The sequence below is a fragment of the Hippocampus bargibanti genome, linkage group LG02, assembly GCF_051943395.1.
Source record: "Hippocampus bargibanti isolate YZ-2025 linkage group LG02, ASM5194339v1, whole genome shotgun sequence".
NCBI lineage: Eukaryota > Metazoa > Chordata > Actinopteri > Syngnathiformes > Syngnathidae > Hippocampus > Hippocampus bargibanti.
This window is the reverse complement of record NC_142735.1, coordinates 18,373,827-18,395,346: the sequence shown is the minus strand read 5'-3', so window position 1 is coordinate 18,395,346 and position 21,520 is coordinate 18,373,827. Positions and strand designations below refer to the sequence as shown.

The window sequence follows — 21,520 nt, the reverse complement described above, 5'->3', positions numbered from 1 at the left end:
AGCTTAAGCTATCCTAATAAACCGCTAGTCCTAAATAAAGCAGTGGCGGACCGTCAAGGCCTGCAAGACCTTCTCTGCTGGCTGAAAAATATCTAACTCAAGGACTGATGTTAATTATATTTTGTCCATGAATTCTTATAAAATAATTCCAAATTGTTCAGCTTCCTTTCATTACTTTGCCCCTGTTGCGCTGCTTCTAGATGTTTTCGTATTTAAGAATTTAACCAACATATTTAGCCATCATTTGTTACCAGGGTCAGAAATATACCTGGCTGCTTTCACAATCAGTTCTGCGGGCCCTGTCGCTCAAATGTGTCGATCAAACGGTTGCTCCATCCAATCATATTTAGAGTTGGCAACCCAAAAGTGTCACGATCTGGTTGGCGACCTGCACAGGTGTTGGTCGTTCCAATCAGTGGCAGTTAAAAGGACTCCCGGCACGAACATTCGTATGTGTTTGCTTCACCATGTCAGATTTTGTTCCTGATGACTTTATTTAATACAATTTGTCAATTACACCCTTCTGCTCCCTCCTGCCTGCTTTTTGGGATCCACCACCATCACCACCTTGCAAACCGTGACAAAAATATGGTACCAACGCCTACTTGAAAGCGCTGGTCAACGTCAGCGTTTTCAGAAACTATGATTGGCTAGTCACTAGCCAATCATAGTTTGCAAAAACCGCTCTGATCACAAGCCGCTAGTGACAAGAGCATACTGGCCAGAGCTAGCACACATTAGCGAGCAGCATCAGCAAATATATTGTGTTGATTTAATAGCAGTTTTGTCAAACAACAACGGCTGAAGGAGGAGAAGAAATGGATTTGTTTACATATTTAATGGTAAAGCCATTTTCAAGACGGACTTTACAAGAAAAATGGACATCATTAAGAAAGTTTGGTCAGTTATTTCCTGGCTAATGGTACCCTCTAGTGCACTTATAGTAAATCACACCACAGTCGCGGCTGTGGTGTGATTTACTATAAATAAATCAATTAATCAATATTTTAATTAATTAATATATACAATTCAGACGTAGCACTACTGAAGGCCTAGCGATAAAATCCACGGCCCGCCACTGTCCTGGTACTCATACCGGAGGACATGGAAGACTGAAACGAGGGTAGCGGCGACAAGTGAAGTTCAGTGTATGTCGCCAAAATATGACATACAATAACAGGCAGGGAAAAAATGGGATAACAGGATGAAAAGTTATTTCCTGTACTGTACGGGAAAACTACAAATGACCTTTGCAATTAATGCTATCGTGCTTTGCTATCCATGAAGATATAGATGAGAGCATGAAAATGAAATTTATTGTAAAATAAATGACGCGATTCAAAAATACCAGCAATGTTTTTGCACGATGGGCGACTCTGAAAGACACAGTGACGTGCAGTCACGGGAGGAAGGTGAGGCCATGCCTCACCTGTCATCATGGAAATATCAAATGAAAAAAATAAACAGTTATATTTATTTAGTGATTTGTACTTTTAAAGTTCTTTTCCATTTAACTTCACCATTTTTTTATTTTTTTACAAAATCGCTTTTCGGATATTAACTAAATTTCTACAGTTTAGCTGGTGTATGTAATGTAAAGTCACTTTACATTATAAATACTGTACTACATTGTTAATTTTATTATATTTTTATCAAAACTGTGTGCATAGGTGAGGCACACAGTTCTCCTGCCTCATGACAGGGGGCGCTAGTGATTATAGATTATTCTTGCGCCTCCTCGGCTGCAGAATAATAGAATTAGTGACAGCAAGCTACAGTAAACAGTTAGCAAGTTAAGTGCAACCATCCAGTCATTTTTTCGTGTTGCTTCACCTTATTTTCAGATGGAAGATTACATATCTAAATTGAAAGAAATAGAGAGACTTTTAAAACTGAAGAAAGATAAGGAAGGCTTCTACAAAGAAGGTATAGATCCCTTTCTTTAGAAGGAGTGGTGCATGGACTTCATTTATAACTAAAGGTAACACGATAATAACATTTATTTTTTATTCTTTTTTTCTATGCTACAGTTTATATAAAGAATGCTGAAAAGACATTTTAAACAAAACACATTACTGTTGCCAATCAAATGGTAAATAAGCTACTCTGTAGAGTTCATGTTTGTAAATCTGACTGTGATGACGTCAGTGCCTCACCAGCCATGAACCTCACCGCACGTCACTGGAAAGACGCAAGCAATCACCCGCAACTCATCAGTCCTAATGTAAACCAAACAATAGATTGAAATGCATCGTTCCATATAGCGTACTACCGCAGCAGGCTGTCGATGTGGTTATATCTCCTTCCCCTCATCAATTTCTGTCTCTTTATATTACTCGACACACAAACAGTCATTTTTCACCCTGCGGTTGTGGCGAGGACTACATTAGGAAGGCCTCCGTTGAAAGGATGGGTGAGATTTCAACTGCTGGTGATGGACGATTCATCGGCGTCAGCCCAAAGCAATCAATAGGGGATGGTGAGGCAAGATAGGTTGTCCTTAATGTGCATTTGTTTTTTCTGGAGGAAATGAAAGAAGTGAGTGTCGTGTGCTTTATATCCCACTAAAAATATTGTGGAAGCCCCACTTCTGATACTACTGCAAAGGTGGAAAATTGCCTTTTATTCCACATTGGTGCATTTTATGCAGAACAGAAACACAAAAGGCAGCTGTTTTTCTTCTTTTTTTTACATGCCGTGTAGTGTATATTATATATGAGGTCTTGACCATAATCCTTCGAGGGCAAAACCTCGCAACTAATCTGGTTTCTCTTCACTGATATGGAAAATTGAGAACTTTGATTTAGTTTCCTTACAAAAGCAATACAAACCAGAAACCCTGCGGATATAATCAAAAACTGTTGATACCGTTATGAAAAATAACTAACCTCACTTCTTTGACCCGAGGCAAATTCTACTGTATATGATCGCCATGTGACGTAAGAATCTGTGCCACCATATTGAAGAAGAACACACCACCTTGCTGGTGCATTATTTAAGTGGAGGAATTTCCACTCTGAGGCCAAGCAATTCTGAGCTTCCAAGGAGCAGGAACATTGCAATCTACTATTTATGACACTTCTAACTTTGAGGTCCTTGATTCTTTTTTCTCTTTTTTCAGAACGCGGACCCAACCTGCTGCTGTTGCAAAAGTTGCAAGCGGTTAAGCTTTTTTTTTTTTGGGGTCCGTTTAAAAATGTGAATAAAATACTTTATGATGAGATGAAACCAAGGATGAACTTTTCTGACGGAATTTCTCAAGGTTAATGTAATTGCTAAAGTCTGAACAGGGTGTGCACATTTTTGCAATCACATTTATTTTTGCTTCAACTTGAAAAATATTTAGTTCCTTAATTCTTTTTTTTAACTTAGTTTTACATGTTACAGTTTACTTTAATGCATTTCTCTCAGCTGTGTTGTAGGCAAAGCAAGGCAGAGAAATCCTTGTATTGAAGCTTTTATGCCTCTGGTTCTCAAATTGGGATCCTCTGAATCTGCTAGCTGTCATTTCGCCATGTGTAAAAAATAATTTCCAATAAATTGTAGTCATAATAATCAGCAAACCTATATAACACTGTTATTTCATGAGGTAAGCTGTGATTGAGGCAGTGCATAATAAAACGTTTGATATGAAGAAAATTAGAAGAAGGAGGAAATGGAATTGTTTACGCCATTCTTTTGTTAATGGACTCTTCCAGCTCTTATAGCGGCTTTTATGTTTCTGGTATTCCTTTACAATGGATGTAGTTGCTGATGAGGGAAGGAAATGGATGAAAAAGGCACAGAGGGGCTAGAGACAATAACCACATTAGTTCAAAGTTGTTTGGAAAATCTCATTTCAGTGCTGTCCTACTTGACCGATCACATTTTACATCACGTCTCACCTCGGACGCAGGCGGAGAGAATTTTTTCTCGGATCCAAACAAACCAATGGTGATGATTCAATGCAAAACAGAGACGCCATCAATAACACTTTCACGGTGTGTCAATCTGGCTGAATAATTGGCGGGGACTTTCAATAAATACTGCATCTATTCAAACCTCCAAAGACTCAAGGAACAGGAACAGGTGACACATACACACACACTCTATTGGTTGTGGCATTAGCGCCCCTCTGTGTGCAAAGCTGCATGACAGCGGGGCCAAGTTGAGGGGTTTGAACAGATTTAATTAAATTCGATTAACTCAACTACCTTGCTTAATGATGCTGTGGACACAATTTCCCACCAGCATAATAATAATAATCAACATATCGGTAAATGACTAAAATAATACTACCGGTAATAATTATTGTTATTGTGGAGAAAGCAATTTCCTGAGAAATTGTCTATGAACATGTATACAAAAAAGGGAAACATGGGAAATTTTCAGGGGAAATGTGTTTTTTTTAAATAAAGTCACAATGCGGAATTTTCTGCAATTATGATAGAAAGTGTCCAAATGTTATTCGTGTTGTGTTAAGGTGGGCAAGGCTGCGACGAAGATGAAAACGACGGGTCAGACACTGGCGCGCTTACGTAAGGCCAGTTCAGCTGCTGCTCTTACGATTAATGAATGTCAGCCAGGATGGACAGGATCTGTGGAGCCACAGAGGGAGGATCAGGCAGCAGAAGGAATGGAGGTTGATGTGTTGCGGTGCTCATTTCATGGTGGATGTAAAGCTCAACGAGCCATTATCTTTTTGAAATCACACTGCATGTCATTGGAGTACTCACCTCACTCCATACATCCGTTTTCCAATCTGCTCATCCACACAAGGCGTGTTGGAGCTGATCCCAGTCGTCTTCGGGTAAGCCATGGACTGGTTGCCTGCCAATTGCAGAGCACACATACACGAACAACCATTTGCAACTTACAATCACACCTCGGGATGATTTGGAGTGGTCCATTAACCTGACATTCATGTTTTTGAAATGTGGGAGGAATCCGGAGCACCCGGAGAAAACCTGCACAGGCATAGGGAGAACGTGGAAACTCCACACAGGAGGACCAGAGCTCCTCTGCACTGTGAGGTCAATACGCTAACCAGTCGCCGACCTTTTAACTCATTCACTGCCATTTCTGAATTTATTCAGGAATTGAAAAGCATGACGCGAAGTGCCATTCCCGAATTTGTTCGGGTTTTGTTTTTTTCTTGTAGGGGCGGGGTGCGTTTGAAGCTTCTGTCAGACCTCCGGCAATGTTTTTTTCCTCCCACGAGGGGGCAGCATTTGTTTTTTGTACAGCCACTGCAATTTTAAGCTAAAATAAATCCAGACGCACATAATTTAGCAATTAATTTTTTTTCTGATGAAAGAAGAGAGTCTTATGTTTTTAACACTGCATTGAATGTTTATGTAGTCCTAAAACTCAATAATCTGTGGATCCTGGAATTTAAGTGAAAATGACAAAAACCCTGGCATTGGAGTGGACACATATTTGCAGTGAATGAGTTAATTGTATCAAAATTAATGATGTTTGTTAACGTACTGTAACCCTAACTATAACAGCTCCGGAGAAGAAGTCAGATTTTAGTTGCCACATTTATTTTACAAAACGTTAGACCAAGAACTATAGAGTCTTGCTCTCGAATCGAGGGCGCCTTAGGACATATTCTCGATCATGCTTCACTCCCACTGCTTGTAAATTTGCTGTTCGGTTATTCAAAGTGCACCCAAAAAGATCGCCCAACTCCAATGTGTCATACAGGTCAAGCACGAGTTGCTTATTGTTCTAGAATGCATACGTTCAAAATTGAATGGCCAGGCGAGCGCACTCTGTCTCTCGGAACACAAATACTCTCAGAGTGCTGTTAGGTCATCTGAGTAAATTTCAGAATTCCAATGAGCACAGATTGGACTGAAACGGCCATTTTTAACAATGGAAACGTTTTTTTTTTCTTTTGATTTTAAAATGGCTCCTATAAAATAGAATCCGTCATCATATTGCGGTCAAATCCTAGTTGGTTACATATAATAATAATAATAATAATAATAAGCTTGGCCAAAACAAACATGTGGATCATATCTCTGAAGATGGAGGTCACTGATTCGCTGTGGCGACCCCTTGAAGGGAAAAGCCGAAAGGAAAAGAAGAAGAAGAAGAAGAAGAAGAAGAAGAATACATTTTCAATCGCCTTTCAAGGCTCTCAAGGACACTTTACAGTCACATATACTAACTACAGTAAAGTCTCGTTATATCGATATCGGTTATATCGATAGTACTGCTTATTACGATACTATTTCCATGAAAGCGACGAGAAAATTTACATGCCGCAGGATCGGATATATCGATATTTTCGATATCGATATTTTTTCCGACTCCCGAGAATATCGATATAACGAGACTTTACGGTATATATTCCTCACAGCTATGCAGACTGCTTCTTCCTCCGCTTCCATATTTTCTCTTGGTAAATTACAATCGTTTACCAGAAGGTGGCAGGAATGTACCAAAAAGTCTTGGACAACTGCCAAAAGAAGGTCAGCGTGAATAAGCATCATACAGATTTTGTTTCATCCAAACTCTAATTTTAACATATTTAAATTTCAATTGTAGATTAAGTGCAATTCATAGGCCGCCCCAAAAAAAATCACATTCAGTTCAAATCAATCCAGTATAAATAAATTGACAGTTTTTATGACATTTTTAAATTAGTTAGTTCAATTTTTCTTCTTACTGTGTTGATGTTCTTTTTTTTGTTTGTTTTATTTTTCTTTCATTAGTTTTTTTCCTGTACATTATTTGCACTAACATACAAAATGACCACTCCCATACAATCTGTAGTACTATATTATATAATGCTGTAAAGCCCTTTATCATCAAGATAAGTGAGACAGAAATAATTGTAATACCAACATATTATTTTTTGTTAAATAACTTATGTATGACTGCTATTATTCGTGTGATATTTAAGTTATTGACGTGCAAAAAAAAAATCTGCTGTTACAATTTTAATTTGCTGTGTATTTATACTGTAGTAGTGAAATTGAACTGTAGGAGAATCCCGGAAAGGGTTATAAACATTGGGTCATTTTACAGCAGCAAAAAAAATATTTAAAAAAATCGCGTGTCACTGTATGGATGATGATTGATGTTTGCGTCTTCCTTTTAAGTGATGCGATCATGAGAAAGTCGCAGAGGTCCACGTCAGGGTTGTCTACCAGTTGCGCTTTGCCTTCTTCTCCGAGAGCTTTTGTGGCGCCGCTCTGCAGCCGGCAGTTTTACACATAGCAGAGGGGGCATGAAATGCTCCATTTGCTTCCCTACACAGTATTCACTTTCCTCCTGCCGACGTGCTTCCTTCAGTGATTTACGTGTTCAGCTGCATCATCCATGGTCCTAGAACCCCCTCTTGACCTTTGGACGGCACTTAACCCCACCCATCCTACATTTAGGGCCTCGTAATCAGGGGCAGTTGGACTCATAAAAACAACTACGGGATGTGCAAATGCGCTGTAAATTTCCACGGTGTGTAAAAAAAACTGACGGAATCAAGTTGGCTGACTGTCAAGCACAACTTTCAGCAGCTTCAATACCCAGTGAGCGTGTTGTATTTTTACTCTCGATTTCAAGTGAGCGTCAATTTTCACTCTTGCATGAGCATGCGTGTGTGTTGTTTACACACACACAGACGCACATACACAAATACACAAATGTTGTTTTAAGTATATGTATTTATTTACTTATACTATTTATTTTTTCAAGAACAAAATGTATATTTTTATTATATAATTATAAGATTCTTTAATACAGTTCTATTTCTTTGTATAAAAAAAGGCATATTTACTAAAATAAGTTGAAATATTTCAATTTAAATACAGTATTTTTGAAAATCTATTCTAAAATACAACTTTCCCCACCTCCATGAAAAATCTGACTTTATACTCATATAAGATATACTTTTTAAAATATGCAGTTTTTAAATCCGATAGCATTTAGTGCTACACATAGTACATAAGCTTAAGCTAATTAGTGTGACAATAATAAGATGGCTCTTGGAAAACAAAATCACCAAGGACCATAAAAGTTTGAGGAAGCCTGGAGTAGAGAATGCCTTTTCCGAAAAAGAAAAAAAAAAGTAGTTAACACATTCACATTATCACACATTATTAACTTGAAACACTCCGTACCTTTTAGTGTCTGTTTCTCTCTCTCGTCTTGTCTTGTAATGGGAGCCTATTGTACAGCATCACTGTGAGGAAACACGCCCTGCAAATAGAGGCAAAGCACGCTTGCTTCAAGGTGTTTTATTGAAGTTGAGTGTAAAACAAACATACAACACAACAAAGATATACTGTACATTGCAGTGGCGGGCAATGCATGTCACTCCTAGGCCTTCAGTCGTGCTACGTCTCAATCAATCAGCTGTGAGTGTCGTGTGATTTACTATACGTCCACCAGAGTGTCATTGGCCAGGAAATAACTTGTGACTTGAAAAAACTTAACTGTACTGACATGAAACTGCTTGAATTTTTACTATGAATGTGTGGATTCATGATAACCCCAAAAAATTGGAATATTATTTGATATTTTTGCTAGCTTCGGAACTGTCCAACCTTTCTTAATGATGTTCATCTATTCTTGAAAGGTCCGTCTTGAAATTGGCTTTAACAGTATACCTGCAATCAAATCCATTTCTTCTCCTTCAGCAATTGTGGGCTGAGAAAACTGCTGTAAAATCAACAGTATATTTGCTTATGCAGCTCGCTACCATTACAGTGTGCTCGCTCTGGCCAGTAGGCGCTTATCACTTGCGGCTTGTGATACTATGATTGGCTAGTGACGAGCCATTCATGTGACTAGCCAATCTTCAAGCAGGCCTTGGGTTGTCAATGCCAACTCTGATTGGTTAAAGCAACAGTTTCATCAACATTGATTTTTATGCTCCAGGACTGCAGGACTGATGGTGAATCCAGGTAGATTTCTGACCCTGATCACAAATGATGGCTGAAATGTGATTGGTTAAATGCTTAAATACGAAAACACACATCTGGAAGCAGCACAAATGTATTATTATTCATTATTAATTATTATTATTAATTATTATTATTATTATTATTATTATTCAAAGTCAAAAGTCAAAGTCAGCTTTATTGTCAAATATGCTAATACGCATGACATACAGCACAGATGAAATTACTGTCCTCTCGGACCCAGCATGCAAGGCACTTATAATGACTTTAACAAACATAATAAACATAAAAATGCCAATTTGCCAGGAGAGGGGAGCCGCTGTGCGTTCATCTTGGGAAAAACAAAAGATGGCGGCGCATGTAATTATTATTAATTATTATTATTATTATTATTATTATTATTATTATTATTATTCGTCTGTGTAAGCTCGTACAGGAGTGCTCCATCGATGAAAAGGTTTCTTCAGCCGTCATCTGTACTTCTTTGAAGGTATTATTATTATTATTATTATTATTATTATTATTATTATTATTATTACTTTGCTGCTGTGAAATGTAAATTTCTCCACTGTGAGACTAATAAAGGCATATCCAATCCAATCCAATCCAATTATTACTATTATTAGAACAGGGGAAAAGCAATGCAAGGAAGCTGAAAGACAATTTTGAATTATTGCATAAGAATTCATGGACAAAATATGATTCACATTCATTCGTCTGTGATTCAGATATTTTTAAGCCAGCAGAGAAGGCCTTTCAGGCCCTGACAGCCCAGCACTGGTACATTGTATCTCTAACAATAATAGTATATAACACGACTCTCAATAAGAAACATTACTCACGATTCTAGAATCTGCAAGAACAATGACTATTGCTGCTGCTGTGGACCTTCTCTGCCTCAGTGACGCTTCATTGACATCCAATGGAGCTCAGCGTTGCTGGGAATTGGGGAAAGAAACTGGAATTTGAAAGGGGACAAGACAAAAATGAATAGAATTGTTATATAGACGACAGGAATTGGTAATATTTAAATTTCAAGCCGTAAAAGACGCTTAAAAAATTACAAATTATGTCAAAGAAAGGCTACAAACAATCTAAAAGAGTAATAAAATAAATCGATCGAGGCTTGAGGGAAAAGAAGCCCAAACATGAAAGTTTGGTCTAACAATCTATAGCACCAGCGTCAGCATGATCAGAAACATCTAAAGTGCCCGTGGAGTGTGAGATAATTACTACAAGTGCAGTTAAGTTCGCCACTTCCTGCCAGCCCCCCCGCCCCCTTTCCCATTTTGCGAGTGCTTATGTAATGGAGCCAAGCGGGATCCTGTGGATGCTGGCAGGATTAGATGTCTGCCTACAGATTTGGATCTCTTTTGTGAAGAAAATCACCCAAAAAATACAACTCAAAACTGAGGTCATCTGGATCAATGCGGAATACATCTGAGAAGAAAACACATAATGTTCTGCCAAAAAAAAAGACATCTCAATCCACCACACATTATATTGAGATAGTGAGAAAAAGCATGATGATGAAGAGGGGGAGAAGAAGAAGATAAGGCTGCTATTGTCCTGGCACACAAGCGCTGGAAGAAAAAAACCACCTAATTTTATACAAGCAAAAGTGTCCTTGGGGGTTTTCAAAAGGCGCTTATGAATGAAATGTATTATTATTATTAAAACAACTCCCCCCAAAAAGAAGTGTTTTTTCAAACCACCCAAGCAAATCAAAGTAATTCCGTTTCAGAAGCCAAAATTGTTTGCTTCCTGTCTGTTAGATGTGAATATGCATTTTTGAGGCCATTAATAAAATGCTCTTGTTTTACGAATGGGTAGATGTGATTTGACATGACTGACGATAACGGACCGCATCTTTCTACTTTTTTTTTCCTTCTTTGATTTTGGCTCGACAGGAAAGGTCTACACACCTCCTTCTGACTATGCGGTATAATGGACATCATTCCCTGGCTGAAACCACTTCCCCTGAAGCCACTTTTGCACCTTTTACAGTATTTGGCTGGTCAATTTAGAGTCTATGCATTCAACCACAACTTGCATTAGGGCTCTCACAACCCCCCCCCCCCTCTCTCTCTCTCTCTCTCTCTCTCTCTCTCTCTCTCTCTCTCACACACACACACACACACACACACACACACACACACACACACACACACACACACACACACACACACACACATCACGCACACATACACACACATTCTCCACCTCACATCTACTGTTACTAATCCCTGTAGAATTAAGAACCATTTTACCACAACGAAAGGTCAATAAACAGGGTCAAAATATTGTTTTTCGTCTATCTGGGAGAATTCAAAGAGAAGAAGAGGACATTTTTTGTCATTCAATAGCTCTGCAAAACTTACTGTGACAATTATTTTAATAGAAGGGAACTTATTGTTTGGGATACAAATCATGTACATATGTCAGAGCTCGATGGAAATGATGGATTTTTCTGTTGGGGTTCAACAAACTGCGGGTTGGATTCCATGTGCAATGCTACCCTCTGCTGTAGAAATATGGAATTGATGGAAATGGAAATGTCTACTACAGCTCGTGGGGAGTATTAAGTCAAGTTGCCTGCTTTGGGTGGAATGGATGGACTGGGTGGGCACTAATTGTAAGATTGGACATGCATCCAAAAGCAAAGTCGACATTGAGATTGTCTACTTTCAATTTCGACCGTGTGTATATTGAAAACGATTTCACAACACAATACAATACATATTGATTTATATAGCATTTTAACAACACTAGACTGATCAATTTGTGATGAATCAGGGAAGATGTCCTTGATTTTCCATCCATTCATTTTCCGATCCTTTATCCTCACAGGGGGCCACAGGAGCTGTTGGAGCCTATCCCAACTATCTTTGGGCCGTAGGCGGGGGACACCCTGAACCGCTGTCCAGCCAATTGCAGAACACACAGAGATAAACAACCATCCACACTCATATTCACACGCTGGGACAATTATGAGTGTTCAATCAGCTTGCCATGCATGTTTTTGAAATGTGGGAGCAAACCAGGGAAAATCTACACAGGCCCGAGGAGAACATGCAAACTCCCCACATATCAAAAACATGCGTGGCAGGAGAATGGAGCACTTAAAATTGTCCCTCGGTGGGATTGTGAGCCCGGATGGATGTTCCCCCACGTGAGGAAAACCTAAGCTGCAATACACAACCCGTGGCGAGACAGAGAGTTTTCTCCCAGATGATCAGGTCTTAGACATCATCCTCCTTCCTGGCTCCTCTGCACGACGCTGTGGCTGGACGACAAGGAGGACAGGATGGATGGAGGGAGGTGGGAGCTTGGGCAACAACAAAAAAAAAAACAGCTTATCCGGCGACCATTTCTATCCGCTCTTACTAAATGAAGGGGCCACGTGCAGGAGCAGCTTGACGTGTGCCGTCAGAAAACCCCGGAAGCTTACGTCGTGGTAATTAATAGAGCGAGGCCAGATTATCAATCTTGGGATATCGAACATGGCAGGAGGTCTCTTACTAGACATACTGTAAACCTTCCCACCCCCTGCTGACCGAACCCCTGCTGGGAAACGTCTCGCCTGGCTCACTCCGTCTTAGACATGCTTTGACTATTACAATGTTACCGCCACTATGTCAATGTGTACACTTTTGCACAAACCCTTATATCCAAATTGAATGTACACCAGCATCATATAATGACAATGAGAACTTTTCCATTTTCGCAATATGAAAGATATTTTATTTGAAATAAGTGCCTGGTCATTAAAACAATGCATGCAATATTTCACATCTCAATCTTGTTAAAAGTGAAGACAATTTGAAAGAAACATGAATTCAACCTGCATGGTTTGGTTTGACGGACCGGATTTGGCCCCCGCTCCTTGCGTTTGACATATTTTCTTAAATTATGCCTTCTGTTTCTGATTGGTAATTTTTCATTGTGCGTGGCAGTTTCGTTCATGTCAAATTAGACAACAAGATCTGGTGGGGGGTCGTCGGGACCATAGAATGTTAATTTAATTTTAATTTTAAATTCATACTCTCAATAACAGCTTCACTCTTGCTTTTTTGAATTATTTGTGTAAAAGTAGAAGTACCGATTAAAAAAATGTGCTCCCATAGCTTTGCTATTGTTGCAAAATCTCTAACAAAAGATGCTGAATTAGCTTTGGATAAATCACATTCTCTTTATAGTTTCTCTCGTTTTTATTTATAATTTTATCTGTGGTTTTATTTATGTGCTTGCATTGTGATTGTAAAGTGTCCATGAGAGCTTTAATAATAGTAAAAATACAAATAATAAAAATAAAACATTTCATTTCGAAGCGCCTCTCAGAACTTTCAAGGTCACTTTACAGTCACAGGATGAAAGGCACTTGTAAATAAAATGTATCATTATCGTTATTATTATTATTATTATTGTTATAGTAACTGAGAAAAAGCATGATCGTCTTATTGTCCTTTCATATTTGGCAAATGAGAATTTTTGGTTTAAAAAGACCTGTTTTGAAATGTTGGGAGGAAAAATAATCTGAAAAAAAACCTATTCTCTTCAAGTAGAGTAACGAAGAGTTGCATTAAATTATTTCCCACCACTTAGGTTTGCAAGCAAGTGTTACAGCTGCAGCATCAGCTAATTGGTGACAATGTTGACAGGAAGTTGACACCCCCCTCCCTCATCCCATCTAGCTCCCTCTCTGTTATTGACTTCATCCATCAATTCCAGATGAATAAACACACGCAAAGACATAAATACGCACACTTGAAAGACACCGGAAGCAAGCTGCTTAATGAAGATGACTTAATGCCGTCTGAATCAGATGTAATGCTTGGGAGCTCCGATTGGGGTGGGGGTCGTAATGGTTGATCTGCAAGATGTCGAGACTTTCATGTCCCCCATTCTGCCATCCCCCCACGCGCGCATACATGTCATCGCACTGCTCGCTTTCTCTCACCTCACATCCACTTTGCACTTCAAGTACAGTACCTGTACATAAAGTAGGACAGCCTGGAATGCCCTTGTGCGCCCTCTGCTGGCTACACGGTCATGTTCCAAACGGATTTAAAAACAAATCTATTCCCAATCATTCATGTGGAAAGACATTTGAGTTTTTATTCCGTTTCCATGACATTCTTCTTCCCTTAACAAAAAGAAGAGGAAGCAAATACCTAATGTTAACGTTATAAGATTTGATGGAATGACTATAAAGACCATTAAATCTATTTTCCATCATGCGTGTTCTTCAAGTCACATGTGAAACTCTGGGGCCTGGAAGTAGATACACGCTAGATTGGTCGCCAATCAATTGCGAGTTACGTACAAATAAATGAGCACAGTGCTGCTCCGATCAGTATCATGCAAATGCTATGATTGCATACACTTACTATAAGTTAATAAAAACAAAGATACCATATTTTCCGGTGTATAAGGCACCCCCAAAAGCCTTAATTTTTATTTCAAAAGGTGACCTTTTGATGACTCCACTCCATTTCCCCTGTAGAAGAAGTAATGCACGGCCAATGCTGGGACATATAAAACGTAACCCCAACCTCTACTGTTGCGCCTCATAATTTGGTGTGTCTTCTATATGAAAAACTTGTTTAAACATGCAATTCATTGAAGGTGCATTTTACAGTCCGGTGCACTTTTTAGATGGAAAAAGGTTGAAAATACACAATTAATTGGGGGTGTGCCTTCTACTCCAGTGTGCCATATCCACCAGAAAATACGGCACTTTAAAGTTCTATTGGAATCAGGGATTCAAAAAGTAAATGAATGAGTGTCTTGTGATGGGTAAGCCATGAAAATCTGATAACTGTTGGAAAAAATATGCAATAAGGCCAAATGAAGTTCAATGCCATCCAATTTGTTTTGTTTCAATCTCCCGATCAAAAAAATCACAATGGAATGCGTACAGCATGCCCTCCGCGCACTTGCCATTAAAACGTTTTGTTCACAGTTTAATAATGTTGTCATGAACAACCGAAAATCAAAGGGATGTAAATGGCGGAATTTCTGTTTGTTCTTTGTTTACCGCTTTCACTCTATGCGTATACAACGTATGGCGTCCCACAAGACGGCGCCAGCCGGGCATAGCCTGTGACGTCACACTACCAACACATTTATTCTGTTAACAAAGGGGGATGTCTGAGCAATCAATGGTGAGGATTAAAGCGAGACAGGCAATACAGTCAACCTCTCTCAAGTGTATTTTGTTTTGGTGACCAAAGTGGACTCCTTGATCCTCCCCGGTGGCTCGATAAGATGCTACGTAGAGATTGGCTGCATCCAAAGTACACTTTGTGCTGTGGTTGTAAACAAATGTTTTCGGCGCCACCCCGTTGCTGTTTGACGGATAACACCGCCTTCCCCTTTGCCTCTTTGGGGGAGATAAATCGAGTGCTTAGCATCGGCCGAGTCTGGCCCATTCGGCTCATCAGGCTCCATCCTTAATTACTTAATGAGATGAATTAATTGACTCGATTAATCCAGGTGACCATATGTTAGCCAGTCAAGGTCCAGACAGTGTGAGCTGTGATCCTAGAAGCCAACGCTTTCGTGCCAAGCATCAGGGACGACCTTGTTAGACCTCCTCATTAAATCGCAGATTTGATTTGCTTCTTTTGTTATTATATACATTTTTTTAAGATCAGCCGAATTGAAGAGACCCTAGTGAGGGAGGGGCCACTTGGGCTTCTATATCTACGCGGATGTGAAGAAAAGGGAGCGGCTTATTGTACATAACGTGATCTTGTTGCTGCAGCTCGCCTGCCACACTGTAGGGTTGGGGGTGGATGGGTGGCGAATAAAGCAGCAGCTGTATGTGGTATCATGTCTGGATGGGCGAAATGGGATGCTATTTCTTTGCATTTTGGGGGTGAGGGGTCTCTCTCTCGCCTTGATCTGATGATAAGAGCAGAATTAAATTATTTTTTTCCAATTCTGAATCTGATCACGACAGGCCGGTTATCAGTGAATTTGAACAAAAAGGATTGATAATCAGCTCTAAAAGTCTTAAGATTTTTCCAGTATTTTATGCTGATAGGACGATAATCAGTATTAACACTTCTTCTTTTCCTTACGGCTTTTCCCTTCAATGGGTCGCCACAGCAAATCAGTCAGTGTCCTCCATCTTTAGAGGTTTGATCCGCATGCAACACTAATAGTCATGTTTACTGTAATTTGAGCTTTTTCTTTTTTAAGATTTGTATTGAATTTTAGCAAGAGCGGTTTATTGCATGTATTTCCCATCACTTACTGACAAGCTTTTTTTAAATTATTTTTAGAATTTTGCTCTCAATAAAAATGTGTTTTCATACTCATAAATGTGCCCAATTCGATTTGAGCTTTACCCAATAAAATTCAGCAAATTTCCAAACATATCTAAAAGACTATCCAGAGTATTTATTCTGCAATATGGGTTGTATATAAAAGTAAGCCCTCCCATAAATGTGAAACCTGCACAAGGCTCTCAGTGACAAGTCTCTGTGACAGTGAAGTGCAACGTCACGCTTGCCAATTCAGAAGCCAGTGAAAAAAAATGGAAGATCAATCAGTACCCCAAAATGCCTTTCAAGTCTGTTGCAAACCAAAACAGCAGCACCAACAAAAGCACAGTCTCTCAGCTGACTTAAGGTAATGACTGCACAAATGAAACAGCACTAAATATTTGAAATACCTTCAAACTGTATCCTCTAAATTACCCAAAGGTGGAAATGAGAATCTATTTGTGGACCGAGAGTGGTCAATGTGACACACGTTTGTCTGTCACAGGCAGCAGTTAAATAGAGGAGGCGTGCTAAATACATTTCTCGGAACATTGAGACTATAGTCATCCTAAGTGAGTACTCATCCTCAGAAATTGCTTTCCTGCGGATGATTTAGCTTTTCGAGTGCTTGCAGCATTTCGCACGTTTTGAACATAAATGAGGAATTTCATAATGGCTTCATTTTTATGATTAGTTTTTTTCTTAACCAGCTCCCATCTCTTCTCTGAAGTCAGAAATGTACAACATCAAACCAGGATTTGTTTTTTTTTTCCGGAGAGGAATAAATTAACATGGATAATGTATATTACTTGTGTCATTTTAATTTAAATATCTATGGCGATAGTACTATAATTTAGGATTTAGTAATAATTTTGGTGAATTAGTGTTCATTAATCAAAGTCATTATGGCAAGTATTCCAAATTTTTAACACCTTTTTGTTTTTATTTTTGCAATATTTGTGATGAAACAAATTGAAAATTTGAAAATTGAAGTGACAGAAAAGGTTTGAAATACGATACAATACATATTGATTTATTTGGCGCTTTAACAACAGCTGAAGCTGTAACAAAGAATTTAACATGGACAACCTTCATATACAGGAAACAAAGCAGTCACAAAGATGGTACAAAGCAACAGTAAATAAAACTAATCTCAGGAACATTTGCAAAAAAAGAACTAACCAGACATAACAACTAAGACGAATAAGAAATGACATGCATGGTGGACCTGATCTGTGGATCCTCGGCCTTGAGTTTGACATCTGTACCTGTACCACCGTGAGAGTCTAAAACATTTGTTCAGAACTGCACTTGATCATGTAGATGTAATTTGGCTAAATCAGTGGTTCTACAGGTGCAGGTAACAATTCTAGTTCAGCAATTTTTTTAACAGTGTTAGAAATCCAGTAGAACATTTACAATACCATTTTATTGAACCTTGTCGTACAATACAATTGTATTGAATATTTTTTTAAATGTGTTTAAAAAAAATTTCCAGCCACAATTTTCAATGTGGTAATCTACATGCAGAGCCAAGTAATTTTTTTTGAAGTGGCATTAGGCATCAAAAATTGACAGTCACTAGCTGAAATCATCCTGCAACACGCTTTTCATGTTTGCGTTTGTAGTAGCCAGCAGAGGGCAGCCCAGAGCCTTTGTGAGCGTCAAAATACGCTCCAATGTTTTTCTTTTTTTCTGTGCGAATAAATCAGTGCATGCTGTAGATGTGTTCCAATGTATCATTTGAGTCACTCATATCTCACCTCACTGTCGTAGCTGAATGGGGAGATGGTTAAGGTGGGCAGGGATGTGGGTAGGAGTGGCCATTTAGTGCTTTCACGTGTCACTTTTTGCAGCCTTCCCACCTCCAACTTGTGGAGGCGCACATCAACCGAGAGCGAGCGCATTGAGCTTTTTGTTGTGCTAAACAATCGTTTGCTTTTTAGGGCCTTAAAGCGGGGAGGAAAACTTGATGTAGGAGGAAGAATAAAGACACAATGAGATGGCATAAGAGTGCCAGATTTTTCCTTCCGCCCCCCCAACGCCCAGTTGAAACAGATGCTGTTTTTAACCTAAAACCTTAATGGGAATCTCTCTGGCCTATGATCACGTTCCATTTAAGCCCCAGTGCCCATCTTTCTTTTCTTTTTCCAGGGGAGTATATTAAAAAAAATCCCCCTCCTGTCGCAAGGGGCACCTCAGTGAAGTCCTACATTGAGCCAATCAAACCTGCTGCTCACTTCAAATAGCCCCCACCCTTTGGAGCCCTACTCCATATTAGGCTTGCCCTAAAAGCAGTCCTCCATCTTTACTCTGGCCACACAGAAACACACTTTATTATTTTATGGACTGTCATCTTTGAACACAACCTAAAAGTGTAGATTTTTTTTTTTCCGGTCACATGTGGACCTTTCAAACGAGGTTGGACCCCTGATGTTGTGGATCAATCTCATCAAGACACCACCCCCTACCACCCACCCAAACACATGCACGCCCATGTATGTATAGGAGCATTCTGACATTTATTTCGGCTCATCCTGGCAAGGGAATGATCTCAAAATGAAAGCCGGCCTCATCAGATCACGACGGGTAAAACGTCTTAATAATCACATGTGAAAAAAAAATATCTGGACTCTTTACTGTAAATAGAACATCCACCTTCTGTTGATGCAATACAGCTACATACAGTATATCAATATGTATTGTATTTATTATTGTACCAATGCTTGTCTGTGACTGTAAAGTGTCCTTGAGAGCTTTGTAAGGCGCTTGAAATAACATTTATTATTATTATTATTATTATTATTATTATTATTATTATTATTATTATTATATGCTTTTTCTTTGATACTTGCACTATGTACAGTTTTTTTATGAAACATTTTTGCACAGTTAAAGTACACACCTCAGTCTTCTGACATTTTTTATTATGCTTAGCATATCTTGTTTTTTATCATTTCACTCTCCACCCCACCCCTTTTCAAATTGCTGCTCTGCACTGCAAATTTCCCCATTGTGGGACGGTTAAAGGCTTTCTGATTCTGAGACCTTCTATGACTGCAATATAATGAGACAATATTCATCAAGTATGCGCTCCTTTCAAGCACTGAATTAACTTTTATTTACTTTTGCCCAATGGTCATCGAGGGGGAAGAGATTGGTGGGTGTCAAAAGAATCAAATGAAGCCAGTTGGAATGTGCATGTGGTCGGATATGCTCGAAATAAATTACGATTGTTTTGACGCCTTTGTCAGAAAATCAGATCAAGATAATAAAGCTTTTCTTCAGGCAAGGATGACTATGAATGGGACAATATGTGATCAAGTCAAGTCGAATCACATTTATTTAGATAGTTCTTAACTCATTCACTACCAACGTGCAAAAATGTGTCCACTCCAGAGCCATGGTTTTTGTCATTGTCACTTGAATTCCAGGATCCATAGAATATAAGTTTCTATAAGTTTTAGGACTACATAAACATTTAAGTTAGAAACCTTAGACTATCTTCTTTCATCGGAAAAAAAAGATGTAATTCTTAAATTATATGGATCTGGAGTTATATGAGCTTGAAATGAGGGCGGCTGTCCAAAATACAATGCAATACATACATATTGGTTTATATTGCGCTTTAACAACACCTGAAGCTGGAACAAAGCACTAGCATGGAAAAAAGGAAAATGCTGCCGCCTTGTTGAAAAAAAAAAAAAACATTTCCAGAGGCCATGGCCAGCGCTTTATCAGCACTCGAGTGTGAAAAAACAAAACCCAAACAAATTCGAAAAATGGCGCTCTACGTCGTATTTTTAATTCCAAAATAAATTTGTAAATAGCAGTGAATGAGTTAATCACAGGATACACATACCCACAGTTGAAATGTACGGTATTCATGACCTTAACACCAGGAGAGAAAAAAAAATCTCAGGCTAAATAAGAAACCTTGAACAAGAGGCCAGAGATGGCACAAGCCCCTACCAAGATGACAACCCTGCAATGGATGCTGAATGGGCAACATTTGACACAATTTCGTACGATGCAATGTTAGCTACAACGATATTGGCAAAATCAAAATGATGCAGGGAGTTACCTTCGTATCCAGTCGTGATGGAAAATAATTGCTTAATCGAGTTGGACTCCTCCCTATGGCGCTCTCTGTTCAACGTTGGGTTGAATTGGACTTACTTGCCATTTCAGCCCCTCTTATTTAAACTAACGCTGCCATCTAGAGGAGTCAAAAAATACAGCTGGTTCATGAAACAAATTTGAAGCTTGATTTTCCACTCACAATTGTAGACAGATGATACAATAATACCAACTGTCTGACGGTCTTTATCCATAGTGAAGACCAACTATATAATATTAGTCCTAAGGAGCGACTTTTAGAGAATAACGAGTTAACACGGTCAGGCTAAATACATTTACGTATGCTTACGATATTCACAATTGATTGCTAAAACAAAAATAACAAACACCTTCAAAAGTTGGCCAGCATTTTGTTTGGATTTGGGGAGGAATTTGTCAGTTCAACGTCAGCCTGACGGAACTTTAGATGGAGTTGAGTAGTCCTCACACTTGCCGTAAATGTTGTGGGTGAAGCCCGAAGGCACGTTCGCTTCGATTGAAAGCAAACATGAAGGAGAGATGGGAAAACTTAATGACGAGTGAACACTCGAATAAAGGCCATTGTGATTGACTGCGTGCAACATAGTCATTTTTCCAAGCGGGGATTGTAAACATTACGTTTTTCTCTAGGTTCACAATTTGGGATTATTTTGCTCCACCCGAAGAAGGGCAATTCTCGACAGTGGAGAAGATCACATTGCAAATCCACCATGATGAACATGGTCATAAATACTGTGTAGCCTCGAGATATGAAGGATCTGAATTCTTAAAGTGACAAGTTATAAAAGTTCAGTTATAGACTAAAGGTGCATAGGACATGAGGCTGTATATATCAAGTATATTTTCGTGTTGGCTTCCCCTATAGGTAGCAGGCATTTTCCCCAAAAATAAATAAAACACAAGAATAACACCCATGTTATATTTTTGTTGAATTGAATTCTATTTTTAACAACATTTCGGGTGAACTGCATCTGGCAGCGCCGAATGAAGTGTCCAGCGAAACTAGTGCAATTAGTCACAAAATTCCTGTTGTTGGCATTTCTTTCGCTGCCGTGAAAAGCCACATTTCCCCCCAAATGTTTATTTCCATATTTTTGTGTGGTCCACAGCGTTTACGGCACCCTTATGCTCCCCCATATCGGACAAAATAATTGACTGTTTTCACCCAAGCGTTAGTCTGCGATCACAGGCCCGCAGATCAAATAGTAGAAGCCGACCAACACGTTGAATTCC

The 21,520-nt window shown here is 39.0% G+C and overlaps 1 long non-coding RNA gene across 1 annotated transcript; it reads right to left on the bottom strand.

Annotated features, from left to right (window-relative positions):
* Positions 1–3,792: 3,792 nt before the first annotated feature.
* On the bottom strand, positions 3,793–10,086 carry LOC148901778 (uncharacterized). Its single transcript, XR_016117919.1, has 4 exons — positions 9,737–10,086; positions 8,112–8,190; positions 4,716–4,809; positions 3,793–4,577 (listed from the first exon to the last, which is right to left on the bottom strand). It is a non-coding gene; the product is annotated as an uncharacterized LOC148901778 (long non-coding RNA).
* Positions 10,087–21,520: the final 11,434 nt, after the last annotated feature.